At 42.2% G+C, this 26,653-nt stretch overlaps 1 protein-coding gene across 2 annotated transcripts in view; it reads left to right on the plus strand.

Annotated features, from left to right (window-relative positions):
• TMEM44 (transmembrane protein 44) overlaps positions 1-26,653 on the plus strand; it is a 68,393-nt gene that overhangs the window by 40,286 nt on the left and 1,454 nt on the right. The gene's annotated exons all lie outside the window — the stretch shown is intronic.

Raw genomic sequence — 26,653 nt, forward strand, 5'->3', positions numbered from 1 at the left:
GACGCCGCTTATAGACATATATTATAGGGGCAGGAAATAGGCAAAAATGCGGGCGGTAAGAGCCGCTATGAGTACTTGTTAAAAGACATCCTACCTGAATACATACAGCACTGTAGGTTGGGCAATAATCCCAAGAGTTTTAGCTGCAAGGTGTCTGATGTCGGCTGACATTACAGACACGCACTCTATAATAATTTGCAAAAGATAAATAGAGATCTTAGCTCACCTACAGATAAGCAGAGGATGCTAAGCCTATAGCCCCCAAATAGCATTGCCCTCCATATGTTGTTTTAAATTTATATGTTTTTTGTGGCTATATCGTTTATTAAAGGAGAAATAAAGGTTATATTTTAACAATTAGAGAAAAGGCCAGAAACAGGAATTATAGTCCCAGACTATTGGAACTGAAACTGTTGTCATTCTGCCACAGGACACTTACCTGTCGAGTTTGTCCTCTGCTTACTGTCTGCTCCTCTCCTTGCTGTTAGGCCTGCAGAGACTCCTGCTATTCCGTGTCTTAGAAGAACAGGTCGTCTCTGGCCCTGAGCTTACTACCAGGGATCATCAGGGTTAGTAGGGCTCTAGGTTTCCAGAGAATGAGCCGCCCTACCTTCTAGGTCCGCTCATGCAATTAGAAGTCAGGGCGAGGATTAAGAATGTGCTAGGAGGTGTCCCGCTCCCTTATTATAAAATTAAATACAAAATATTGTTATCTGTAGCAGCCAGCACACATTATAAGACCTCCTATAGATGGGAAATCCACTGTTGGTTTACTGCCAGGGTGTTATCTGAAGGGTATATAGTAAGATGTAGAATTGGGATAACAATATGACGATTCTATTGTTCTCTTGATAGGTTAGATAACTGTGTCCACAGAAGAGCACTGCACTGATTAGTGTGATGTTTTGAGGCAGGGCTCTTCTTGGTCGCAGAGAGTAGTTAAGCGAGGATGTCTGCCATTCTAAAAGTCCAACCAAGTAGGAAGTTTAAAGGAGTTGTCTGAGATGCTGAAAATTTTGGAGAACCCCTGCAATAGCCTAAAAATATATATACGCACCACTTTCTCCAGTGATGTTCTCTACGTCATTGCTCCGGTCCTTCTGCCATTGGTCCAGTTGACACAAAGGAGAATAATAGATAGTAAACCCATATTTGGAGATTTTTCTCTGGAGGGAGAAAGGGTAGAGGGAGTGGTGGAAAAGGGGAAGTGAAAGGGATTGGGCAAACAAGATTTTGCGGCGCACAGATCAACTGCTGTCAGTAGGTGCCCTACGCCAATATTATGCATAGGGCACCTAAAATAACAATAATTTTAATGGATTGAATTTAACAGATTGTTTCCAGTTTACAACCTGGTACCTAGAACAATCGCAAAATTCTTGCTGGAAGTATTTCTATGAAAGAGTCTCATAGAGTAAAGTTAAACTTTGACCTTGCATTCCTTTTGAAGGGTAACATTAATCCAATCCATGCGAAATACAAATGTAAGGAAGAGTCTAAGGGAGGGAGGAGGGTTGGGGGATCACCATTTCTGCAATATATACTTTGCCGAGATTATAAATTAATAGTTTTTTGACCGCTCTCGTACTGGGATACTCATCATGATTGATATATCTTAATATAGTCCATTCTGGGGTCAAAGGAAGAAAATGTAATGGGTAAGTCTCCGCAAGTGTGACCACCTGTTTCCAAAAGGTCTGTATAGAAGGGCAGCCCCAGAAACAGTGGTATAGATCTGCTTCAAGTGTGTTGCATTTTGGGTATTTAGATGTAGGATTCCGACCCATAAGGTATTTATGGTGTGAAGAAAGATATATTAGCTTTGTGAGCAATTTTAATAGCCATATCCCAATACGAGGTGGCTGAGACAGTCATTTGCGTTATATATGGAGTCAGCTGTCTACAGTGGGGAAATGATGTAGCCAACTCACCATGCCATGTTTCTGCCTCGAATAGTCCAAAAGGGTTCTAATAAAATTAGTGTTAATCCGAATTTCAGGAAAAATTTGATTCCCTGAAATGGCGGTAAAAATAAAAAATAATCATCATGCTTACCTCATCCACTTGAGCGCAGAGAGCCCACCAAGGCCATCTTGCTTGAAGATCCCACGCAAAATCTTGTGATCACCACGGCGGCTGACCTGATGACATGATCACTCGCCATGCAAGATTTCGCCTGGATCTTTAAGCAAGATGGCCGCGGCGGCCTTTTCGCGATCAAATGGATGAGGTAAGTATGATTTAATTTTATTTATTTTTTTAATTTGCAAACACTAAAATGCTTTAATATGGATCTCAGATGTCGCGATCAGTAATGAACGTAGTATCTGAGGGGTTTACTGACTGGGGGCGGCGCAATTGTCATTCCCTGTCATTGCATCTTCTAGAAAGAGATTTTTTAGTAAAATTCGGTGAAGCAGCCGAATCGAATTTTAGAGAACTTCACTCATCTCTAGTTATAATATTGAGAAATCAAATCTATTTTTTATCTTTTGTTCTGATTATAAGATAAACTACAAGATCTTCCCTTTCCTGGGGTTTGAGGTGGATGATTTTATGACTATAGATATAGATAGAAGCTTTCAAGAAGTATAATAGCTTGTTAGAGGAAAGAGTAAATCTCGATATTTCATCAGAGAAAGATGATAATTGGGTATAAGTTAATATATCTCAGATGCACTTCAATCCATTTTGTTCCACACAGAAAAAAAGGATCAGGCGTTCTGCCTTGTTGAAAATACAGATTACCTAAGAAAGGCAGTAGGAGGGAGTGATGAGGGTTGAGGCCTGCTCTGTACCTAATAGTCTGCCGTGTTTAATTGCTGGTGGGAGAAGGAGGTTACATTGCACATCATTGGGCAAGAGATCTGGAGGGGCTTGTAAAGGAGAATGGGCCAGCCAGATGTTCTTCAATGTCAGTGGTAGTAAAGCAAGATGTCATGTGTCCAGTCTCGAACTATACGAAAAAGGTTGCTCAATTTTATAATCTCTAAGGATGGGAAGTTTAGGTCACCATTATATTTGGTTTGATAGAGAGTTTGGATTGCAATTCTAGGACACTTTATTATTCCTAGGATGCAAGTTTGATGCCTTGAAAATGTGGATCTGAATGTATAAGACTCAATAGGGGATCTAATAAGAGATTAAAAAGTAAGGGCGATAAGGGGCCCCCTGTCGTGCATCACAAAATAATGAGATGGGGTTTGAATTTAAGCCATTCACTGTTAAGTCCACATGTCAGTTTGTAGGAGGGTCAAAAAGTGTAAAAACCTGTCGCCAGAATTTCTATGTAATACATTAGTACACTGCTCAAAAAAATAAAAGGAACACTTAAACAACACAATGTAACTCCAGGTCAATCACATTTCTGTGAAATCAAACTGTCCACTTAGGAAGCAACACTGAGTGACAATCAATTTCACATGCTGTTGTGCAAATGGGATAGACAACAGGTGGAAATTATAGGCAATTAGCAAGACACCCCCAATAAAGGAGTGGTTCTGCAGGTGGTGACCACAGACCAGTTCTCAGTTCCTATGCTTCCTGGCTGATGTTTTGGTCACTTTGGAATGCTGGCGGTGCTTTCACTCTAGTGGTAGCATGAGACTGAGTCTACAACTCACACAAGTGGCTCAGGTAGTGCAGCTTATCCAGGATGGCACATCAATGCGAGCTGTGGCAAGAAGGTTTGCTGTGTCTGTCAGCGTAGTGTCCAGAGCATGGAGACGCTACCAGGAGACAGGCCAGTACATCAGGAGACGTGGAGGAGGCCGTAGGAGGGCAACAACCCAGCAGCAGGACCGCTACCTCCGCCTTTGTGCAAGGAGGAACAGGAGGAGCACTGCCAGAGCCCTGCAAAATGACCTCCAGCAGGCCACAAATGTGCATGTGTTTGTTCAAACGGTCAGAAACAGACTCTGTTTAGCTGGATATTGTAGCGGACAACAGATTTTCCATTCCGCAAGGTATTTGCAGACATCTGAAAAGGCTTTCCTTCGCTGAGTAACAGCTGAGGAGAAGTCCTAAAGGCAGGGCCGGTTCTAGGTGAAATGGGGCCCTGGGGCGAAAAACAATAAGGCCCCCCCCCCCACATGACACTTGCTGACCTTTAATGTCCCCCCATCACTACAGAAATATAGCGCCCCATCTCTTACATCCAGTGACGTCTCCTTTGATGTAGATGTTCTCTGTCCTCGTCTTCTCCTTTCAGACCAGACCACCATTTTGTCGCCATTTTCCATCAATGCACAAAAAAAATCTTAGTTTACTACTTTTCCATCATCCTCCCATCTTCTGGACAAATCATCCTACTACCCCCAATACTGTGCCACTGTGCTCCCCAATACTATACTGCAGAAACAGATAATACTAGTACCACACAGAGCCCCCCATATAAAATACCCCTTCTTTGTGGCCTCAGTAGAAGCCCCCATAGTGCCCCATAATAATGTGCCAGTATGAAGTGCCTCTATTCCACCCCCCATGTGCCAGTAATAAGTGCCTCTCCATGCCCCCCCACGTGCCAGTATCAAGTGCCAAACCCCCTCATGTGCCAGTAACAAGTGCCTCTACGTGCCCCCCCATGTGCCAGTAACAAGTGCCTCTCCATGCCCCCTCACGTGCCAGTATAAAGTGCCAAACCTCCCCCCCACGTGCCAGTATCAAGTGCCAACCCCCCCCCCCCCCCCCCCCGTGCCAGTATCAAGTGCCTCCTGCTCCCCCTATGTGGCAGTAATAGATAGTCCGGTATTAAAAAAAAAAAACACTTATACTTACCTCCATCACACAGTGATGCGATGCAGGCCTCTTCCGGCCTGTGTCCCGTGCTGTACGGCTCAGGTGGCGCGATGACTAGTGATGAATGGCAGTAGTCCTATTCGAATTCGCGATATTTCGCGGATATTAAGTAGAATATTTGGCGAATATTCGCGAATTCGAATATTCGTTATATTCTACGATTTTTTACTCTAAAAATCGACAAGGTAATGAGCGCATAATATGCAAATTTTCGCAATTTTTATTGCAAATTTTTCAATTGCCGAGCAAAAACATGATTCCTCCCTGCTTCTTGCTTGTGGGCTAATGAGTCATAGCACTATATCGAATATATTTGTTTTTTCGAATATTTGTAATATTCTAAAACAAGAATATATAGCAATACAGCCAAAATGTAAAAATAACTAATGTAGAGCAATTTAGCTAATATAGTGCTTTAATTTTCTTTTTTTTTTTTTTTTTTATAGTTGTAATTTTTTTCCAATCTGAACTTCAGATAAGAAAAAAATGTAAACTATTAGACAAAGAATATTATAGCGCTAAATTGCTCTATATTCGTATTATTTTTTTTCAAATATTCGCTATATTGCTATATATTCTTGTTTTAGAATATTACGAATATTCAAAAAAAGAATATATTCGATATAGTACTATATATTAGTTTTTTTGAATATTCATCCTTTTTCCCATTTAAAGTCCTCCCTGCTTCTTGCTTGTGGGCCAATGTTGTTTTTACTCGGCAATTGAAAAATTTGCGATTAAAAATTTGCATTACGAAAATTTGCATTACGAAAATTTTCTATAAAAAAACTTGAATATTCGAAATTACGAATATATATCACTATATTCTAAATATTCGCAAATTTTCAAATTACCTATATTCGCGATCAACACTAGCGATGACGTCTCTCCCTCCCCTGCCCTACAGAACAGCTATCTGTATCGCTGTCCTGAGGACGGAGATGCAGATGACTATGGAGATGAACGCTTCCACAATGGAAGAGTTCATCTCCCTGTGACCTGCCGTTAGTTGCGGGCCGGTGCCAGTGTCGGGTGGTGGGCTTAGGGGCCCCTAAGGACTTGGGGGGGGCCCCCCTTGCCTATATGGAAGCGCCGGCCCTGCCTAAAGGTCAGGATACTATGGCATTTCACATCTGGTGGTACCTATCTTCAATAAGCCTGCAGTATTTGCTCTTTTGTTAGTAAATGGAAGAACTTGGTAATTGTAGGTCTGGATTTATTGGAGCAGTCCAAATTTTCTTTGCCTAGTCGGTGAGCATGTTCTATTGGATGCATGGTGTAGGCTGTAGATAGTTTTAAAGCGTCCGTGAGATCAGCTGCCAGAAATTGGGTTAGGTCTGCCCCTTTGAATTCGGGGATGCCAATAAATCTTAGATTATTCCTCCTATTTCCATTTTCTACGTCCTCCAGATGTTAAAGGAGTTGTTAGGAATGGTCTTCATGGTCAACTGTAGCAGTTTGGAGAGATGTGAGGCTGTTCTCACAATTACTGATCCTGCCCTCCACCTCCCCCAGCCTTTTAATGTTGAGGGCTTATTTGAGAGAAAGTATTGTTTGAGGTGTGGAGGGCCTCCAGGGGTTTATCAAATAACGACAATACGAGGAAGGAAACTTCCTTGGTCACAGCTGTAGCTTGGCTCTAACCTGTTCTCCTGGGTAGCTGTAGATGACGGAGGTGAGGAGGGGTTTGATATTGGTGATGAAGACATGGTATTTGTGCTTCAGGAGTCTATTTTGATAACTATTTGTGAGGAAATTTGTCCTTCCGAGGTTTCTCTAGCAGCTGGGTTGATTTAGGAGCAGTAAAAGGCACAATTTTCTGGATGTAGCCTTAAGCCTTTCAAAGAATGGTAACATAGAAACGGAAATATATAGGAAGCCCACGTCGAGCAATAGTCTTCTCCATTGGTCTAGCTACCACCCAACATCCCTCAAAAGAGGAATACCAGTGGGCCAATATTACAGAGCGTGAAGGAATTGCTCAACAGAGGAAAGCTTTGAATGTGAAAGCAAAATCCTCTATCAAAAATTCTTAGAACGAGGCTACCCTAAAAATGTACTACATAAGGCGTATCGGAAGGCAAAAGACAGAGATAGAAATGACCTATTAAAGAATAAAGAAAAAGCAAGCAGCGACAAAGTAGTACGCTGCATAGGGACTTTTGATATTAAACATCGAGAGGTTAACAATATCCTAAAAAAATATTGGAACATTCTAAGATTGGACGAAGATATAAAAAATGTTATCACTAAATATCCCTCAATCACATACAGAAGAGGTACCAATCTTAGAGAACAACTGGTTCATAGCCATTTTCAGAGAAATTCCCAACATATGGAAAAAACCACCTGGCTAACCACAAAAGGGTCTTACCCATGTGGAGACTGCCAATTCTGCAGTAAAATGCTTGTATGTAAAGAGTTTGAGAATCCGGTAGATCATAAGAAGTACAAAATCACCCAATACATAAACTGTAAAACAGCGGGAGTAGTGTATGCGATACAATGCAGCTGCCCCAAAATCTATGTAGGGAAAACTGTACAAGAGCTCCGGAGAAGAATATCAAAACATCTAAGTGATATTAATCTCAAAACAGACACCACGCTCTCGAGACACATACAAGCAGAACATGACGGCAGAAGTGATAGCTTGAAAATTTGGGGGATAACCAAAATTAAAGCTGGCCCGAGACAGGGAGACATAGACAAAAAACTACAGCGGGAAGAAACCCGCTGGATATACAGACTTAAAAGTCTTTCACCCCTGGGCCTAAATGAAGGGTTCACTTTCGCATCTTTTCTGTAAAAATTATTATGAGAAACACCATAACGAAAATATAAACAAAATAAAATAAAAGAAACTAGACCCTCTTAAATCCAATAGTGAGAGAGTGGGAAACAACATAAATAAAATAAAGACTAACTATAGTAAAATATAGATCCCCAATTATGATCCAAATAGTAAAAGGAGCCTGCATTACCCACTGCATGATTCACTGTCACCGATAGATCTGTGGCATAAATGACCATTACAACTAAAAACAACATGTCGAAAAAATAGAAATTACAATTGGGATATTACCTTTTAAAATAGATCTAGATGATGCTGACCGAGCCTGTAGGAGAAACAGAAGTGAAAAATTAATACAACATAGTATATGAAAAATTATGTTAATAACCATTATATAACCAATAACATCTCACCTAAGTATACACATGGGGCCAGGTTGGACTCTTCTGGCAAACTATCGGTGCCAAACTAAATCAATATAAACAGAGAGTAGGCATTAATACTTCATATTACTAACAAAAGGATCACAAGCAGTAGATGATCACCTATACTTTGGAAAAGTGCCAAAAAGGGAAATAAAGTAAAGAAAAGAGACTAGTCAATAACATCTAAGTATATAGGCATGCGCAGAATACAATGAGAGATCTAGTAGTCAAAAATCTCCAAGTATAGAGACATGCGCAGATCCTGTCTAGCCGGTCCCAGATATTTCAACTATACCAGCAAATCGGCGATTAATCCTAAGGCAGGCAGACGAGTCAGTAGACAGGAGTTGTAAAGTTCTAAGTTCGGAGACATGCGCGAGAATAGAACGAAGCCGCGCGAGCACTGACGTCAGAGCTCAGGCGATACTAACAACCTATCAAGGATCATAATAGAAAAGAACAAGAATAAGTTAAGTAAGGAGCAAAGCCATTGCTCAACCAGTACTGCGTCACACTGGTGGGAAGTTTCAAATATTCCTGGCAACGCCACTCTCCTCACACACTGCCCGATCCCCTGAAGACGCCATATCTATGGCGAAACATGTCGGGAGGCAGCGTTAGATTTTAGATCACAGAGGGCCTATCATGAAGGGTTTAGCTACCAAATAGCAGATTCTAGTTTAGCAAGTGACTGCGCCGCCAGGACAGCACAGTAAGAGACTATGCTGCAAACTGAATGCCATCGTACGTCGTTCATTAACAGGAGAGGCAGCAGGCAGCTTTAACAGCACTTGCAGTACTACTGACGTCCTGATACAGTGCATATCAGCACTAACACTGAACAGCCTGCTGACAATGTACAACAACTGTTGCAAAACAGCGGACACAAGTATTTATTTCAGCATACAATGAGGCAAATTAGCCAGCTGGAAATAGCTACAGTTGTCATTGCCAAACGGCCGTCAGTACATTTATATACCCCACGTAGCACCCTCAGGCCTACTGCTGATAGTTTTAAAATTTAGAATTTAAGCTGGTCAGCTACTAGTTGCAAATATTTATTAAATTTAATTAAATAAAAGTTAATTTTTACTTCAAATAAACCACACCAACAACCACAAAAAAACAAGTGCACGTCAAGAGTAGGCAATCTATGGTCCTAGGACCAAATGTAAAATACAAGTAAAAGGCACCACCACACCAGATATAGTGAGCCATCTAACCATTCTAGTAGATAAAGATTCTAAAAAGGTACTTGTCCATATTCGAGTAAAGCTATAATAGATGTAGCTAACCCTGACAGAGAATAGAGCTTTCAGTATAGATTCACAATAACATGCGCCAGACAATAGAGATACAGGGTAAAGTCCCACTCAAAAAAGGAAGGTTGATAAATGAGGCAGTGGAGAGTACTTATTTAGAATTCACAGGAAGTAGTATGTGCACGGAGAGGTGTCAATAAGGCCTTGCTCAGCAGACACTAGAGAGAATAACACAATTATGCATAGGGAGGCCACAAGGGGCAGTGTTGGGTCACTGTAGAGCTTGATTAGGCCCGATTCACGTCACCGTTTGATTTTCCGTTCTTCTGATCCAGTACACCAAAATAAATGAAAAAAATACCTTGTACAGGGTAGTATAAATACATTATTAATTCATCTTCTAAATACATTAAATCATCAAAAGGGAAGATATGTGGCTACAAACATTCACCCAAGAGGGTGCTGTAACAGAAGGTCATGGTAAGTAAACAAAGTTCATGAACTTGATGAATAGCATATAAAGCCAATAATAACGCTCCTATAAGAACTAGTAAGAGAACTGAATAAAAAAAATAATGCATTAATAGAATAGCTAGCACATGCAAATGGCAATAATACTGACCAAATGTCTAGCAACCTCCTCCCAACGCCGTTTCTTCCCCCAGAGGAGGTTGTTGGACATTTGGTCGGTACTATTACCATTTGCATGTGTTAGCTATTCTATTGATACAGGCTTTTCATTCACTTCTCCTACTAGTATTTTCAAGAGGAATTAATAAAGAATGTATTTATAATGCTCTACAAGGTGTTTTTTTTTGTTTGTTTTTTTCATTTATTTTGTTGTTTTCAATATAGACCTTTGTCCAACTGCCTGCCGGATTCTTCTAACGCTAGTGTGAAAGTAGCCTTAATTACCCTATTTTAGGAACTACACCCCTCAAACTATTCAAAACTGGTTTAGAAATGTTAACCCTTTAAGTATTCCACAGGAATTAAAGCAAAATGGAGGTGAAATTTTAAAATGTCACTCTTTGCAGATTTTCCATTTTAATAATTTTTTTTCCTGTTACACATCAAGGGTTAACAACAAAACAAACCCCAATATTTATTATCCTGATTCTGCAGTTTGCAGAAACACCCTATATGTGGTAAATCACTGTATGCGCGCACGGCAGGGCTCAGAAGTCATGGAGCACCATATGGTTTTTGGAGGGCAGATTTTGCTGGAATGGTCTTTAGGCGCCATGTTGCATTTGAGAAGACCCTGAGGTACCCCCACATTGAAACCCCCCCAAAAAGTGACCACATTTTGCAAACCACGCCACCTAAGGAACTTTTAAGGAGTGCAGTGAGCACTTTGACCAAACAGGTGTTTCATAGAGTTTATAACACGTGGCTGTGAAAAATTTATTTTTATTTTGTACAAGGAAAATGGTGCTTTAAAGAGGACCTTTCACCGATTATTACACTATGAACTAACTATACAGACATGTAGAACGGCACCCGTAGAACGATCTCACTGCACTTACTATTATCCCCGGGCGCAGCTCCGTTCTCCTGCTATACCCTCCGGTATCTCCACTCACTAAGTTATAGTAGGCGGAGATTCCAGTCACTAAGTTATGGTAGGCGGAGTCTGCCCTTATTCTGCTCTAGCGCTGGCCAATCGCAGCGCAGAGCTCACAGCCTGGGAGGTTATTTTCTCCCAGGCTGTGAGCTCTGCAATGTGATTGGCCAGCGCTACAGAAGAACAAGGGCAGACTCCGCCTACCATAACTTAGGGAACGGAGATACCGGAGGGCATAGCAGGACAACGGAGCAACGCCCAGGGATAATAGTAAGTGCAGTGAGATACCCGGGCACCGCTCTACATGTCTGTATAGTTAGTTCATAGTGTAATAATCGGTGAAAGGTCCTCTTTAAAGCACCAAATAAATTTTTCACAGCCACGTGTTATAAACTCTATGAAACACCTGTTTGGTCAAAGTGCTCACTGCACTCCTTAAAAGTTCCATAGGTGGCGTGGTTTCCAAAATGTGGTCACTTTTTGGGGGGTTTTCAATGTGGGGGTACCTCAGGGTCTTCTCAAATGCAACATGGTGCCTAAAGACCGCTCTACATGTCTGTATAGTTAGTTCATAGTGTAATAATCGGTGAAAGGTCCTCTTTAAGCCCAAGCTTTTTCTTTTTCACAAAGGATAACAGGAGAAAATCACCCCAAAATTTACTACCCATTTTCTCCTGAATACACTGACACCCCAGTTGTGGTCGTAAACTGCTGTTTTGGCATACACCAGGGCTCAGAAGGAAAAGAGCAGCATCTGGATTTTTTTAACATGGAATTTGCTGAAATGGTTTTTTAGAGCTATAACCTTTTTTGTTAACTAAGCTGTTTGAGGGCTTATTTGTAGCGGGACAAGCTGTAGTTTTTATTGGCACCATTTTGGGGTACATTTGGCTTTCTGATCGCTTTTTATCTAATTTTTTTACACCATTCACTTGATTGGGTAGATAATGTGATATTTTTATAGATCCAGTCACTACGGACGCAGCGATACCAGGGGAACACACATATAATCCAGTTTACCCCTGAGTGTATTCTAAAGAGGGGAAGAAGGGTCGCCACGGGGGTAGGATTGATACATAGCTATATAACCATGGTTAGTCAGAGCAGATGGAGGGTCAGACTGCCGCAAAACATGGGGTCATGCCCATGACCTCACCTCACTGTGCCAGATCTCAGAATGGAGATGGTCTCTGGTCGTCCTGGACCAGGGTCTTCACAACTGGCATCAGGAGGCTGTCCCATTTGTCTGTCCATGGGTCGGTAAGATTAGATGGGCAGCTGGAGGAGTTTGGGCCTGCTCTGCTGGTTACGCTGACTAGGCCACAAGATACTGTAGCCATGTTATGCTATATGTATCTGCCTTTTGTTTTTGGTGACAAGACTTCCTAGGCATCCAATATGTAGCTCCTGACGTTGCAGAGGTGGTATATGATACTCTTAGGCCTCTTTCACACGGGTGTCGTGTTTTTGGCCCGGATAACATGCGGGTGCGTTGCGGGAAAATGCGTTTTGCACGCGCGTGAGAAAAATCTGCATGTTTGGTACCCAAACCCGAACCCAAACTCTTCACAGAAGTTCGGGTTTGGGTTAGGTGTTGTGTAGATTTTATTATTTTCCCTTATAACATGGTTATAAGGGAAAATAATAGCATTCTTAATACAGAATGCTTAGTACAATAGGGCTGGAGGGGTTAAAAAAAATAAAAATTAACTCTCCTTAATCCACTTGCTCGCGCAGCCCGGCTTCTCTTCTGTCTTCATCTTTGCTGTGCATAGGAATAGGACCTTTGATGATGTCACTGTGCTCATCACATGGTCCATCACCATGGTGGTGGATCATGTGACGGACCATGTGATGAGTGCAGTGACGTCACCACAGGTCCTTTTCCTGTGCACAGCAAAGATGAAGACAGAAGAAAAGCCGGGCTGCGCGAACAAGTGGATTAAAGAGGACCTTTCACTAGTATAAAACATCCAAACTAACTATACAGACATGTAGAGCGGCGCCCAGGGATCCCCCTGCACTTACTGTTATCCCCGGGTGCCGCTCCGTTCTCCCGTTATAGCCTCCGGTATCTTCATAGTTAGGCTCCACCCAGGGGAACCTGCTGGGGTCTACTTCTCCTATGCTGTAGCGCTGGCCAATCGCAGCGCTCAGCTCATAGCCTGAGAGGCTTTTTTTTCTCTCAGGCTATGAGCTGAGCGCTGCGATTGGCCAGCGCTACAGCATAGGAGAAGGAGACCCCGGCAGGTTCCCCTGGGTGGAGCCTAACTATGAAGATACCGGAGGCTATAACGGGAGAACGGAGCGGCGCCCGGGGATAACAGTAAGTGCAGGGGGATTCCTGGGCGCCGCTCTACATGTCTGTATAGTTAGTTTAGATGTTTTATTCTAGTGAAAGGTCCTCTTTAAGGTGAGTTAAAAAATTTTCTTATTTTTTTTTTAACCCCTCCAGCCCTATTGTACTATGCAATGTACTAAGAATGCTATTATTTGCCCTTATAACCATGTTATAAGGGAAAATAACAATGATCGGGTCCCCATCCTGATCGTCTCCTAGCAACCGTGCGTGAAAATCGCACCGCATCCGCACTTGCTTGCGATTTTCACGCATCCCCATTCACTTCTATGGGGCCTGCGTTGCGTGAAAAATGCACAAAATAGAGCAAGCTGCGATTTTCACGCAACGCACAAGTGATGTGTGAAAATCACCACTCATGTGCACAGCCCCATAGAAATGAATGGGTCCGGATTCAGTGCGGGTGCAATGCGTTCACCTCATGCATTGCACCCGCGCAGAAATCTCGCCCGTGTGAAAGGGGCCTTAGAGTGCCTCTGCGATTGGTGGAAGAAGGATGATGGGGGTAAGCAGTCGATCTGTGTGTGCATGGCGAGAGCTCTAGGTAGATGCAGACATTCTGTCCAAGATTTTTAATTATCTTGGAAAACCTTTTAAGAGCCAAGACAAGAAGTATAGAATATATGGAGTGACTTAAAAAATTCTACCAAGAAAACTATCCACTTAAAAAAAAAAAAAAAAGAAAAAAAAACAACATGTGACTATTCTATGTATGTCCGTTTAAGCTAAATACTGAATGATAATTTCAAGTTTACCAGTAAAGAATATTATTGCAATTTATTTTGCCATTTTTCAAGATGGATTATGATGTCAGCAAACCAATTCCATTCCTTGTATAGTGAACTGTTATACAATTTTCCAGTATACGGTACTTTCTGGATCATTTCCTCTTGGTTCTCAAAATCTCTGCCTTTTGTCATTCAATGGAAACCCAAATCTGTCCGGGTCATGTGATGGATACACGGGTGCAGGGCTTATTAAAGACTCGGCTGTGATATGTAGACGCGTGTAGTGAGCCGTGTACCCGTGTGGTATTTATCCAAAAATGAGAGCTGGGCACTGTAAATATAGCTGTTATGTTGCACCAGGTAAAATATTTGCTGAAATTCTAAAACCCTGTAATAATAATTATTTACTAAACTCATTTGTTTCAGCCAATAGAAATCTGCCAGATTAATTAGCATTCATGCCATTCAATTTTCCTTGGTAATTTCCTTGGCAAATGCAAGAATCGTATGTATTTCACTACTTTTACAGTATTGTTGTCAACTCAGTAAAGTTCATGTGGTACAGTGCAAATAATGCAAACCATTTAAAAAATCATATTATGGAAGCATTTATTCTGATTGCAAAAAATATTTGAACTTTCATCATATTGCAGTGTCTTTGTCTATGGCTAACACCAGAATAGGTTGAGAGAGAGAAGTCTCTGCGAAGCTTATAGGTAAAGCAAGGACCTTAATTCCTCCACCAGATACCTTGGTACCATCTAGCCCTATACCAAGCTGCCTGAAGGACTTTCTGATGGTTTATCTTCAGCCCCTCTCCTGACTTAGCAGAGAATAGCATTATGCAGCTTGCCATTTATTGAATACATTCAAGCCAAAAAATGTTTTACATGATTGATGCAATGGTGTCCATACTTTAAGTGTATCACATTTTATAATACAATTCATATATTATGATATTAATATTTACAAAAAAAATATTTTACTTGCATAAACATACACATGTGCACCGCTAGAGGTCGCTGTTTCTTTTTGTTTTTTTTCTTGTACCGTACACATAGACTGGGTTACAGAAAATCACTTTATAGTTGTAGTTTTAGTGAGTATATACAAGTATCTATTCCCTGCATTATACATCAACATTTCAAGAGTATATTCTGGCTATGAGGATTCCTGCTTACATTCTCTTGTGCCTCAGATCACTGCAACCTCACACACAACTGATTTTAAATGAAGTAAGTTTAGGGATGGAGGTGTCATTTTATATTTTTACATAGCAGTTGTGAGACAGTGACAGGTCTCACACAGGTTAGAGGCAAGGAAGGGGTGGATAGTGCGGTCCACACCCCTATTCCACCACAGGTGAGACCAGCTGGAGGTACTCAGGCTGGCATAAAGCACCTCCCAGGGTGTTAGTAAGGGGAAGGGGGTAGGGGGGGTTAGTTAGAGCCTGGACGGCTGAGTGTTTGTTTTATTTGTTCTGCTTTTACTGGTGTGCCACAATAAAGGAACTGTTTGGACCTTAAACCTGATGTCCGGAAGCTGTATCTGTGAGGATGATCCCCCGAAAGAAAGCTACCCCTCACACAGTGCAGAGAATACATACACAACTACATTACATTACAGTATTATTGTGCATCTATGATGTTTAGCACTAGTATGGTGCTTGCACAGCATAAAATGTACTGCATATGGGTTGTCCCATTACAGACACTTAGCCTATATCCAGGGGCGTAGCCAAAGGCTCATGGGCCCTGGTGCAAGAGTTCAGCTTGGGCCCCCCTTCCCTCAAACCTTCGTGCTGAATTAGGCAAAAATTGAAACTGCACCCCCCCTCCTCCATACCAAATTCTTTACCTAATCCATTCTGTCCAGCCAGAGGTGTAACTTGCATACACTTTCTATAATACCAGTGTCTTCTTATGTGGCACAAGGGTCTTTGGGCCCCTCAGGCTCCTGGGCCCGGTAGCGACTGCTACCTCTGCACCCCCTTATAGCTACGCCCCTGCCTACATCCTATGAATAGGGGGTAAGTGTGGTCAGCAGGAGTGTGACCACTGGGGCTCCCTGCTGATGAGAATGCGGGCCCTATGTTCTTTCCAGTAGAGCAGTGTTCATGCATGTGTGCTGCCACTCCATTCAACTCCGTAGGCCATCGAAAGCCGTATACAAGCTAGAGTATTGGACAAGGACCCTCCAGCTATCTTCAGGGTAGGCCATCAATATTAGATCCGTGAGGGCGCACTCAGTGTGCTGTCCACATTTTTTGCGGCGCCGTTAAAATGAACAGGTCCTCGTCAAATCTGCAAAAAATGTGGATTAGATGCTGAAAAAAATATGGTTGTGTACATGAGGCATAGATCAGCCGGTATCTGTAGTGCTTTTGAGTGCATGGGGTATGGTGGATACAGTTGGATGAAAGCATCTGAGGAATAATGTTAAAGGGAGATGAGCGGATGTTCGGAGTATTGCAGCATTGTCCATTCCTGTTAACAGTCAGTGAGGGAGACTTATTATGAATCTATGCCAGTTTTCTGACATAGAAAATTTGGAAATTTTGTGGAAGGAGCCAGTTTGCTACAAAATGTGCAACTTTTTAGTTGTCTGACCCCCTTGCCACTTTTCCTAAAAGTGGAACTCACTACCCCAGCAGATCAGACTATTCCTGCAAACATCCAAACCTTCAAAAGCAATCTGAAAACCTACCTCTTCAAGAAAGCCTACAACCCTGCTGCCACCTAACAGCCAGATGAGCTGCCTTTGCCCCCACATACTGTCTCCTTCCACCCTTCCCTGGTATATTTTAAGCCCTGGTAGGCAGGGTCCTCTCCTCCTCTGTACCAGTCTGTTACTAAGTTCATGCTCATTGTACATGTGGTGTTTTGGATCATCCATGTATACCCTCTGTTAGATGTAAAGTGCTATGGAATTAATAGTGCGCTCAAATAATAAAAAATAATGTGGTCGGGCTGTGAACAGGAGGAGGCGAACATTACACCAGAAATCTACTCCAGCTCCAGGCTGGAATAGATTTCAGTTCTAATACACGGCTGACCCGACATGCACTACAATTATTTAGAAGCCTGCACATCTTATTAGCAGTGGCGCATCTCGCGCTAGAGCAGGACAAATTCAGATATTCATGCATAATGCCGTTTTTACTAACTCTCCCCAATGTCCTTTATATAAAAGTTCAAGTATAGGTCTACTTGACTGTTTCCATATCTCCCATAGAAAAGCTACCTCACATGTTGATTCTGTTTTTCCCCTCTATTGTTGTCTAACTTAAAGATAGTAGAGGACATAGACCTCACCAGTCACAGGATAGTCAAGGTCCTAAGTGGTCAGAAGTTTAGCTGTCAAACATCATATCGCTGTAGATTTGCAATTTTTTATGCAGGAGTGCAGGAGAACATTTCCATGGTTTGGTCATGTTCTTGTAGAAATGTATGTGGACCCTTTACATAAGAAGCTGTGGCATCTGGCCAAAATAATTCCTAGTTCGCCTTATCTGCTAATTTGTTAGAATGAAGACTTGTGTTTTAATACTTCCAAATTTAATGGACATGATGACTTATTCTCCGAGTTTAATTGTATACTTCTAAAACAAGATGACAGACTCCTGATGGAAAATCTTGTGATATGTCATCAAAGGACAACAGTAACTGTTCCAAGGCACACATAGCCCCATCAATGGAATAAGATTATTTTTAATATATTTTAGCATCATGTGTTTTTTTGCAGGGCTTCATGCGGGACTGGGATTTTACATGACTAAAATATGGTATACTTATATACATACTGCTCTTCTGAATTGTCACGTTGGAGTAACTAGTCTGTTGTCTTAGATATGTGTCTTGTCTGGTAATGTGAATTTACATGGCCCAATTATTGGGAACAAACATTAGTATTAAATTCCTGATTATCTGGCCGTGTAAAGGTGCCAAAGATCGGGTGAAATGATGCAGCACATTAAATCATTGTTTCTGGGCAGTGGGCAGCAGATCATGCTGTGTGTACAACGATCTGCTGCCCAGAAACAATTAATCTGAATGAGGAAGAGTGGTAGCAGTAGCCACTGCTCGTGCCCAACCAGTGGAGGAGATTGTTGCTTGCAAATGCAGCTCTTTCCTCCACTGACAAGCGGGTAATTATCAGGAAGGAATCCTTTCTTCCCGATAATTGCCTGCTCAGTTTGACAGTGTAAATCCGCCTTTAGTGTAATCGCTATGTCCAAAGTTGTTTATATACTGTAGATAGCTGTTGGCTACTCCCATCCATACACATGCACGCAGCTCAGCCAAGCATGTATGTGTGCTAATTGGGGAGATATCTCTGGTGATGGCTTATCCTGGGGTGAACAAAGGATCTGGCAAGTTGAAATCAAACATACTCAATTCTTTTTTTTTTTTTTCCTCTGACATTAGCCTTCGGATAAGAGTCGGTACACTCCCAAGTGCATTAGTTGGTTGGTCAGTAGCGGCAAAATTGTTGGACTTTTTGAGGCCTTCACCTGAGGTGTACCTTAAAGGATAGGTCATCAATACCAGTTTGGTGGGGGTTAGGGACCTCCACTGATGAGCTGTTTGAAGAGGCCGCTGCACTCACTGGAGCACCAGTGAATGCTGACGTCTATTTACAGCTTACTGAGGACCGCATCATACCACTGTATAGTGGCTGTATACTGTATAGTTGGTATTGCAGCTCAGCCCTATTCACTTGGATGGGATTGAGCTGTGCATAGGCCACATGACTGATGTATGGTAATGTCACTGGCCTAGGAAGAGACTTCTGCACTCACGGAGTCCAAGGCCTCTTTGAACAGCTGATCGTGGGGGTCTCGGGAGTCAGAGCCCTGACGATCTGATATTGATGACCCATCCTGAGGATAGGCCATCAATACCGAATTCCCGGATAACCCGTTTAGGAGGGTGGATGTAATTCAAAACTTATGTTCCAGCAGTTTTTAGGAATTTAGAGTTCTTCTTTATTTTGGGTCTATTCTCAGTTTTGGAAAAAAATATGTAGAAGGATTTGGAGACTTGGACCAATTGCAGATGACCATTTGCAATGCATCTTTTTACTGCTATCATATTTCCCCCCCCCCTCCCAATACTGGGCTGTGACACGTCGTCTATTGTGGCTTCAAGCCAAGCTACCATAGCAGCCAGTCATTGCTTGGATCTGTGGTCAGGGTGTCACAGGGCTGTGATTAACCACCACAGTCATGTGACTAGAAATTATAGGCAGCAAAGGTCACCATTTTGCAAACTGCAAACATATTTGCAATGTATTTGTCATCTAAATATGGCAAGCCCCGTAGATTAACACTATCATCCCCCAGTACAAATGTATACAGTTGGAAAGATGTGCTCACTAAAGGGCTGTAGGTGAAGATCGTGCTTTAAGATTAGCATTATAGGCATGTGCAAGTGGATGTTCTTACTACTATTAAAAGAGAACTGCCAATGGCATTTAGAAATTAGGCTTTTGAAAGCAACGTGATGCAATAATGGGATCACACCAGTGCTTATCTTTTATTTTAAAGCAAAAAAACTTTTTTTCTCATTTTGCCTCCCATCTGGGTCAAGGAACAATGCAGTTGTGCATTTGAACAGAGTTGCAGAAGAGACGATGCTGAAACTTTAGGTGCATTATTTATTTAAATATGTGCACAAGCAAAGCCATGCTGCATTAGGAAAGAGGATATTGCAGTCTCTGGATTTGATAGACTCAAGCTATCCATGTATTACATAGACATCTATACATCTTAATGGATGCTATATTTATATATTATCCCTACAGCCACTGATGGCTTTTGTGGCCCATTAGATTGAAGAGGCTGTCAGTGACAGGACAATCCCTTTTAAACTTAAATGCAGTGGTTAGGCTATGTCCACATTTGTATTCGGTAAATCTAGTAGTCTGTCCTGGCAAAGTAGCAGTCTACTGGAATTACTGCATAGTCTGACACCACCGTTGCCCGCCGGATGCCTATTCACTACAATGGGATCCGTCTGGTGTCCGGCAAGAATGTGGATTTTTCTGCCAGAAATATAAACTCTGCATGCCGTGGTATTTCTCCAGCGGAAAGTCCACATTCATGCTGGAAACCCAATGGATCCCATTATAGTAAATGGGGAATCCTGCAGGCTCCGGAAATGCTGGATACAGTAGTTCCGGTGGTGGTCTCCTGCAGATCTGTTGAACGCAGATGTGAACCTAGGTTGGATAAAAGTTTAATAGTGAGAAAAAAATAATTTTGCCTAAAAATGTCCTAAAAAAATATATATAACATGTTATTTAAACCACAATACATGTAAGAAATAAAAAATAAAAAAATTATAAAAAGCAATGCCACTCAAAGAATGAACTGATGGAGTTAAAAAAACAACATAAATATGTAAGGCCCTGAACCTCCCAAATAGGTTCACCCATAAGGAGTTGACTGTAAGCAGTTTTATGGTGTCTGGGAGGGGGACAGCGAACCTGATTAATAGGCTCCGTTACTAGAATTGACCCACTCGTTTTGTGTAAATCAGTATTAAGCAGCTCCAGTGTGAGCCGAGCTCTGGAGTCCACTGAATGAGCTCAGAAGTCCCACTAACCTTGAGCTTCTGGCTCTCTGGCCCCCTTTACCCCATCAGATGATTGACGGCTTTCTTTCTATAGTGTGTAAAGGAGGAAAGCTACCAGTCATTGGCATGAGTTTTGGGAATCCTGAGCTCATGCAGTGTATTGATTGGACTCCATAGCTCAGCTCTCGTTGGAGCTGCTCAATACAGATTTTAGAAAAACGACTGGGTCAATTTAAGTAAGTGATCCTGAGATTGTCAGGGTCTCTATCAGTTTATGCTTCTCTGAAATAGGGCATCATAAAACTGTGACCAATTCTCTTTAAACTGAGTTAATGGATACCCTGATTTAGGCTAGGGCTACACGACGACATGTGTCGCCCGACAATGAGTTGCGCGACACATAGGGCACAACTACACTGAAACATATGTCACGCAACAATTTTTATAATGGTAGTCTATGGTGTCGCACTGCGACCTACTGCGACGCGACAGTCACAGAAAAATCCATCTTGATTGGGTTTTTTGCGACTGTCGTGCCGCAGTTGTAGCATGTCGCATGTTGCAGTGCGACACCATAGACTATCATTATAAAAATTGTTGCGCGACATTGGTGCGACAAATGTCGTCGTGTAGACCTAGCCTTAAAGAGGTCTCTGTGACAGAACTTTGATTCTTATTGTTTTCTCAAAAGGATTAGTAGAGTTTACACTTTAAGTAGATTAGCAATGGAAAACCAATCGGCAGACCGTCCATCGCTAATTAGATTATGGCCTTAATAACTGAGACCATCAATTTGTATGGTCTCAGACTTGTACTGTCTAAATAGCCTGTGTTATATCTTTCCCCAGGGGTAATAAATACTCAGTGGAAACTGAAGATTTTTCCAGCATTTTTCTAACCACATATACATAGAAGTATAAGGAGATGTGTAACAGTTAACAGACCATATAGGTTTGAACCTGTAATAAACACACAGGCTGACATTTTATCAATTTAATTTGTAATCTGAAGCTGAAGAGATCTATAGGAGAAAGCACAGTTTGCATCAATCCTTGTGTAGGGCACAGAGCTATGTAATTAAACATTGTCCTCCTTGTTTAACCACTTCAGCCCCCAGTGCTTAAACACCCTGAAAGACCAGGCCACTTTTTACACTTCTGACCTACACTACTTTCACCGTTTATTGCTCGGTCATGCAACTTACCACCCAAATGAATTTTACCTCCTTTTCTTCTCACTAATAGAGCTTTCATTTGGTGGTATTTCATTGCTGCTGACATTTTTACTTTTTTTTGTTATTAATCGAAATTTAACGATTTTTTTGCAAAAAAATGTGATTTTTCACTTTCAGTTGTAAAATTTTGCAAAAAAAACGACATCCATATATAAATTTTGCTCTAAATTTATTGTTCTACATGTCTTTGATAAAAAAAAAAATGTTTGGGTAAAAAAAAAATGGTTTGGGTAAAAGTTATAGCGTTTACAAACTATGGTACAAAAATGTGAATTTCCGCTTTTTGAAGCAGCTCTGACTTTCTGAGCACCTGTCATGTTTCCTGAGGTTCTACAATGGCCAGACAGTACAAACACCCCACAAATGACCCCATTTCGGAAAGTACACACCCTAAGGTATTCGCTGATGGGCATAGTGAGTTCATAGAACTTTTTATTTTTTGTCACAAGTTAGCGGAAAATGATGATTTTTTTCTTTTTTTTTTTTTTTCTTACAAAGTCTCATATTCCACTAACTTGTGACAAAAAATAAAAACTTCCATGAACTCACTATGCCCATCACGAAATACCTTGGGGTCTCTTCTTTCCAAAATGGGGTCCCTTGTGGGGTAGTTATACTGCCCTGGCATTCTAGGGGCCCAAATGTGTGGTAAGGAGTTTGAAATCAAATTCTGTAAAAAATGACCTGTGAAATCCGAAAGGTGCTCTTTGGAATATGGGCCCCTTTGCCCACCTAGGCTGCAAAAAAGTGTCACACATCTGGTATCTCTGTACTCAGGAGAAGGTGGGGAATGTGTTTTGGGGTGTCATTTTACATATACCCATGCTGGGTGAGAGAAATATCTTGGCAAAATACAACTTTTCCCATTTTTTTTATACAAAGTTGGCATTTGACCAAGATATTTATCTCACCCAGCATGGGTATATGTAAAATGACACCTCAAAACACATTCCTCAACTTCTCCTGAGTACGGGGATACCAGATGTGTGACACTTTTTTGCAGCCTAGGTGGGCAAAGGGGCCCATATTCCAAAGAGCACCTTTAGGATTTCACAGGTCATTTACCTACTTACCACACATTAGGGCCCCTGGAAAATGCCAGGGCAGTATAACTACCCCACAAGTGACCCCATTTTGGAAAGAAGACACCCCAAGGTATTCCGTGAGGGGCATGGCGAGTTCCTAGAATTTTTTATTTTTTGTCGCAAGTTAGTGGAAAATGCAGATTTTTTTTTTTTTTTTTTTCATACAAAGTCTCATATTCCACTAACTTGTGACAAAAAATAAAAACTTCCATGAACTCACTATGCCCATCAGCGAATACCTTGGGGTCTCTTCTTTCCAAAATGGGGTCACTTGTGGGGTAGTTATACTGCCCTGGTATTCTAGGGGCCCAAATGTGTGGTAAGGAGTTTGAAATCAAATTCTGTAAAAAATGACGAGTGAAATCCGAAAGGTGCTCTTTGGAATGTGGGCCCCTTTGCCCACCTAGGCTGCAAAAAAGTGTCACACATCTGGTATCTCCGTATTCAGTAGAAGTTGGGGAATGTGTTTTGGGGTGTCTTTTTACATATACCCATGCTGGGTGAGATAAATATCTTGGTCAAATGCCAACTTTGTATAAAAAAATGGGAAAAGTTGTCTTTTGCCAAGATATTTCTCTCACCCAGCATGGGTATATGTAAAATGACACCCCAAAACACATTCCCCACCTTCTCCTGAGTACGGAGATACCAGATGTGTGACACTTTTTTGCAGCCTAGGTGGGCAAAGGGGCCCATATTCCAAAGAGCACCTTTCGGATTTCACTCGTCATTTTTTACAGAATTTGATTTCAAACTCCTTACCACACATTTGGGCCCCTAGAATGCCAGGGCAGTATAACTACCCCACAAGTGACCCATTTTGGAAAGAAGAGACCCCAAGGTATTCGCTGATGGGCATAGTGAGTTCATGAAAGTTTTTATTTTTTGTCACAAGTTAGTGGAATATGAGACTTTGTATGAAAAAAAAAATAAAAAAAAAAAATCATCATTTTCCACTAACTTGTGACAAAAAATAAAAAATTCTAGGAACTCGCCATGCCCCTCACGGAATACCTTGGGGTGTCTTCTTTCCAAAATGGGGTCACTTGTGGGGTAGTTATACTGCCCTGGCATTTTCCAGGGGCCCTAATGTGTGGTAAGTAGGTAAATGACCAGTGAAATCCGAAAGGTGCTCTTTGGAATGTGGGCCCCTTTGCCCACCTAGGCTGCAAAAAAGTGTCACACATGTGGTATCGCCGTATTCAGGAGACGTTGGGGAATGTGTTTTGGGGTGTCTTTTTACATATACCCATGCTGGGTGAGAGAAATATCTTGGCAAAAGACAACTTTATCCATTTTTTTATACAAAGTTGGCATTTGACCAAGATATTTATCTCACCCAGCATGGGTATATGTAAAATGACACCCCAAAACACATTGCCCAACTTCTCCTGAGTACGGTGATACCAGATGTGTGACACTTTTTTGCAGCCTAGATGCGCAAAGGGGCCCAAATTCCTTTTAGGAGGGCATTTTTAGACATTTGGATACCAGACTTCTTCTCACGCTTTGGGGCCCCTAGAATGCCAGGGCAGTATAAATACCCCACATGTGACCCCATTTTGGAAAGAAGACACCCCAAGGTATTCAATGAGGGGCATGGCGAGTTCATAGAAATTTTTTTTTTTTGGCACAAGTTAGCGGAAATTGATATTTTTTATTTTTTTCTCACAAAGTCTCCCGTTCCGCTAACTTGGGACAAAAATTTCAATCTTTCATGGACTCAATATGCCCCTCACGGAATACCTGGGGGTGTCTTCTTTCCGAAATGGGGTCACATGTGGGGTATTTATACTGCCCTGGCATTCTATGGGCCCTAAAGCGTGAGAAGAAGTCTGGAATATAAATGTCTAAAAAATTTTACGCATTTGGATTCCGTGAGGGGTATGGTGAGTTCATGTGAGATTTTATTTTTTGTCACAAGTTAGTGGAATATGAGACTTTGTAAGAAAAAAAAAAAAATTCCGCTAACTTGGGCCAAAAAAAAGACTGAATGCAGCCTTACAGGGGGGGGGGGGGGATCAATGACAGGGGGGTGATCAGGGAGTCTATATGGGGTGATCACCCAACTGTCATTGATCACCCCCCTGTAAGGCTGCATTCAGACGTCCGTATGATTTTTACGGATCCGATCAGTCTATCAGTGGATCCGTAAAAATCATGCGGACATCTGAATGGAGCTTTACAGGGGGGTGATCAATGACAGAGGGGTAATCAATGACAGGGGGGTGATCAGGGAGTCTATATGGGGTGATCACCACAGTCATTGATCACTCCCCTGTAAGGCTGCATTCAGACGTCCGTATGATTTTTACGGATCCGATCAGTCTATCAGTGGATCCGTAAAAATCATGCGGACATCTGAATGGAGCTTTACAGGGGGGTGATCAATGACAGAGGGGTAATCAATGACAGGGGGGTGATCAGGGAGTCTATATGGGGTGATCACCTCCGTCATTGATCACTCCCCTGTAAGGCTGCATTCAGACGTCCGTATGATTTTTACGGATCCGATCAGTCTATCAGTGGATCCGTAAAAATCATGCGGACATCTGAATGGAGCTTTACAGGGGGGTGATCAATGACACAGGGGTAATCAATGACAGGGGGGTGATCAGGGAGTCTATATGGGGTGATCACCACAGTCATTGATCACTCCCCTGTAAGGCTCCATTCAGACGTCCGTATGATTTTTACGGATCCGATCAGTCTATCAGTGGATCCGTAAAAATCATGCGGACATCTGAATGGAGCTTTACAGGGGGGTGATCAATGACAGAGGGGTAATCAATGACAGGGGGGTGATCAGGGAGTCTATATGGGGTGATCACCACAGTCATTGATCACTCCCCTGTAAGGCTGCATTCAGACGTCCGTATGATTTTTACGGATCCGATCAGTCTATCAGTGGATCCGTAAAAATCATGCGGACATCTGAATGGAGCTTTACAGGGGGGTGATCAATGACAGGGGGGTAATCAATGACAGGGGGGTGATCAGGGAGTCTATATGGGGTGATCAGGGGTGATCAAGGGCTAATAAGGGGTTAATAAGTGACGGGGGGGGGGGGGGGGGGGGTGTAGTGTAGTGGTGCTTGGTGCAACATATTACTGAGCTGCCTGTGTCCTCTGGTGGTCGATCCAAACAAAGGGGACCACCAGAGGACCAGGTAGCAGGTATATTAGACGCTGTTATCAAAACAGCGTCTAATATACCTGTTAGGGGTTAAAAAAATCACATCTCCAGCCTGCCAGCGAACGATCGCCGCTGGCAGGCTGGAGATCCACTCGCTTACCTTCCGATCCTGTGAACGCGCGCGCCTGTGTGCGCGCGTTCACAGGAAATCTCGCGTCTCGCGAGAGGACGCACCGGCGCGTCCACCCAGAACAACAGGACCGCCGCAAAGACGCAATCCTGCGTACGGCGGTCCTGAGGAGGTTAATAGATGCGCAATTCTACTGTCGACTTTTACTGTTAGTGGGGTGTCCACATTGACATTCAATAACTTATTTTACATATACAGTTAGTGTTACAGTATAGTATGTCCAACAGACAGTTGCCAGTGCCCTCCAAAGTAAGTGGCAGTGGCAAAAATGTTGCTGGAGGCGGCAGAAGTATCAGCAGAAGAAGGGCAGGTGGTAGCAGCAGCTGCCAGTGTCATCCAGCGATCGTGTTTTTCTTTTTGTTTAGCTAGGGGTTACCTAGGACTGTTGGTGGACTGCATGATGATGTGCACGTCCTTATACTGTATGAGACCTGCCTGTCCTACTGACGCACAGCAACTGTTCCACTACCAGAAAGGACTAACTATGCATGTTGCTGCAATG

The sequence above is a fragment of the Bufo bufo genome, chromosome 4 (assembly GCF_905171765.1).
Source record: "Bufo bufo chromosome 4, aBufBuf1.1, whole genome shotgun sequence".
In the NCBI taxonomy this organism is placed as follows: Eukaryota; Metazoa; Chordata; class Amphibia; order Anura; family Bufonidae; genus Bufo; species Bufo bufo.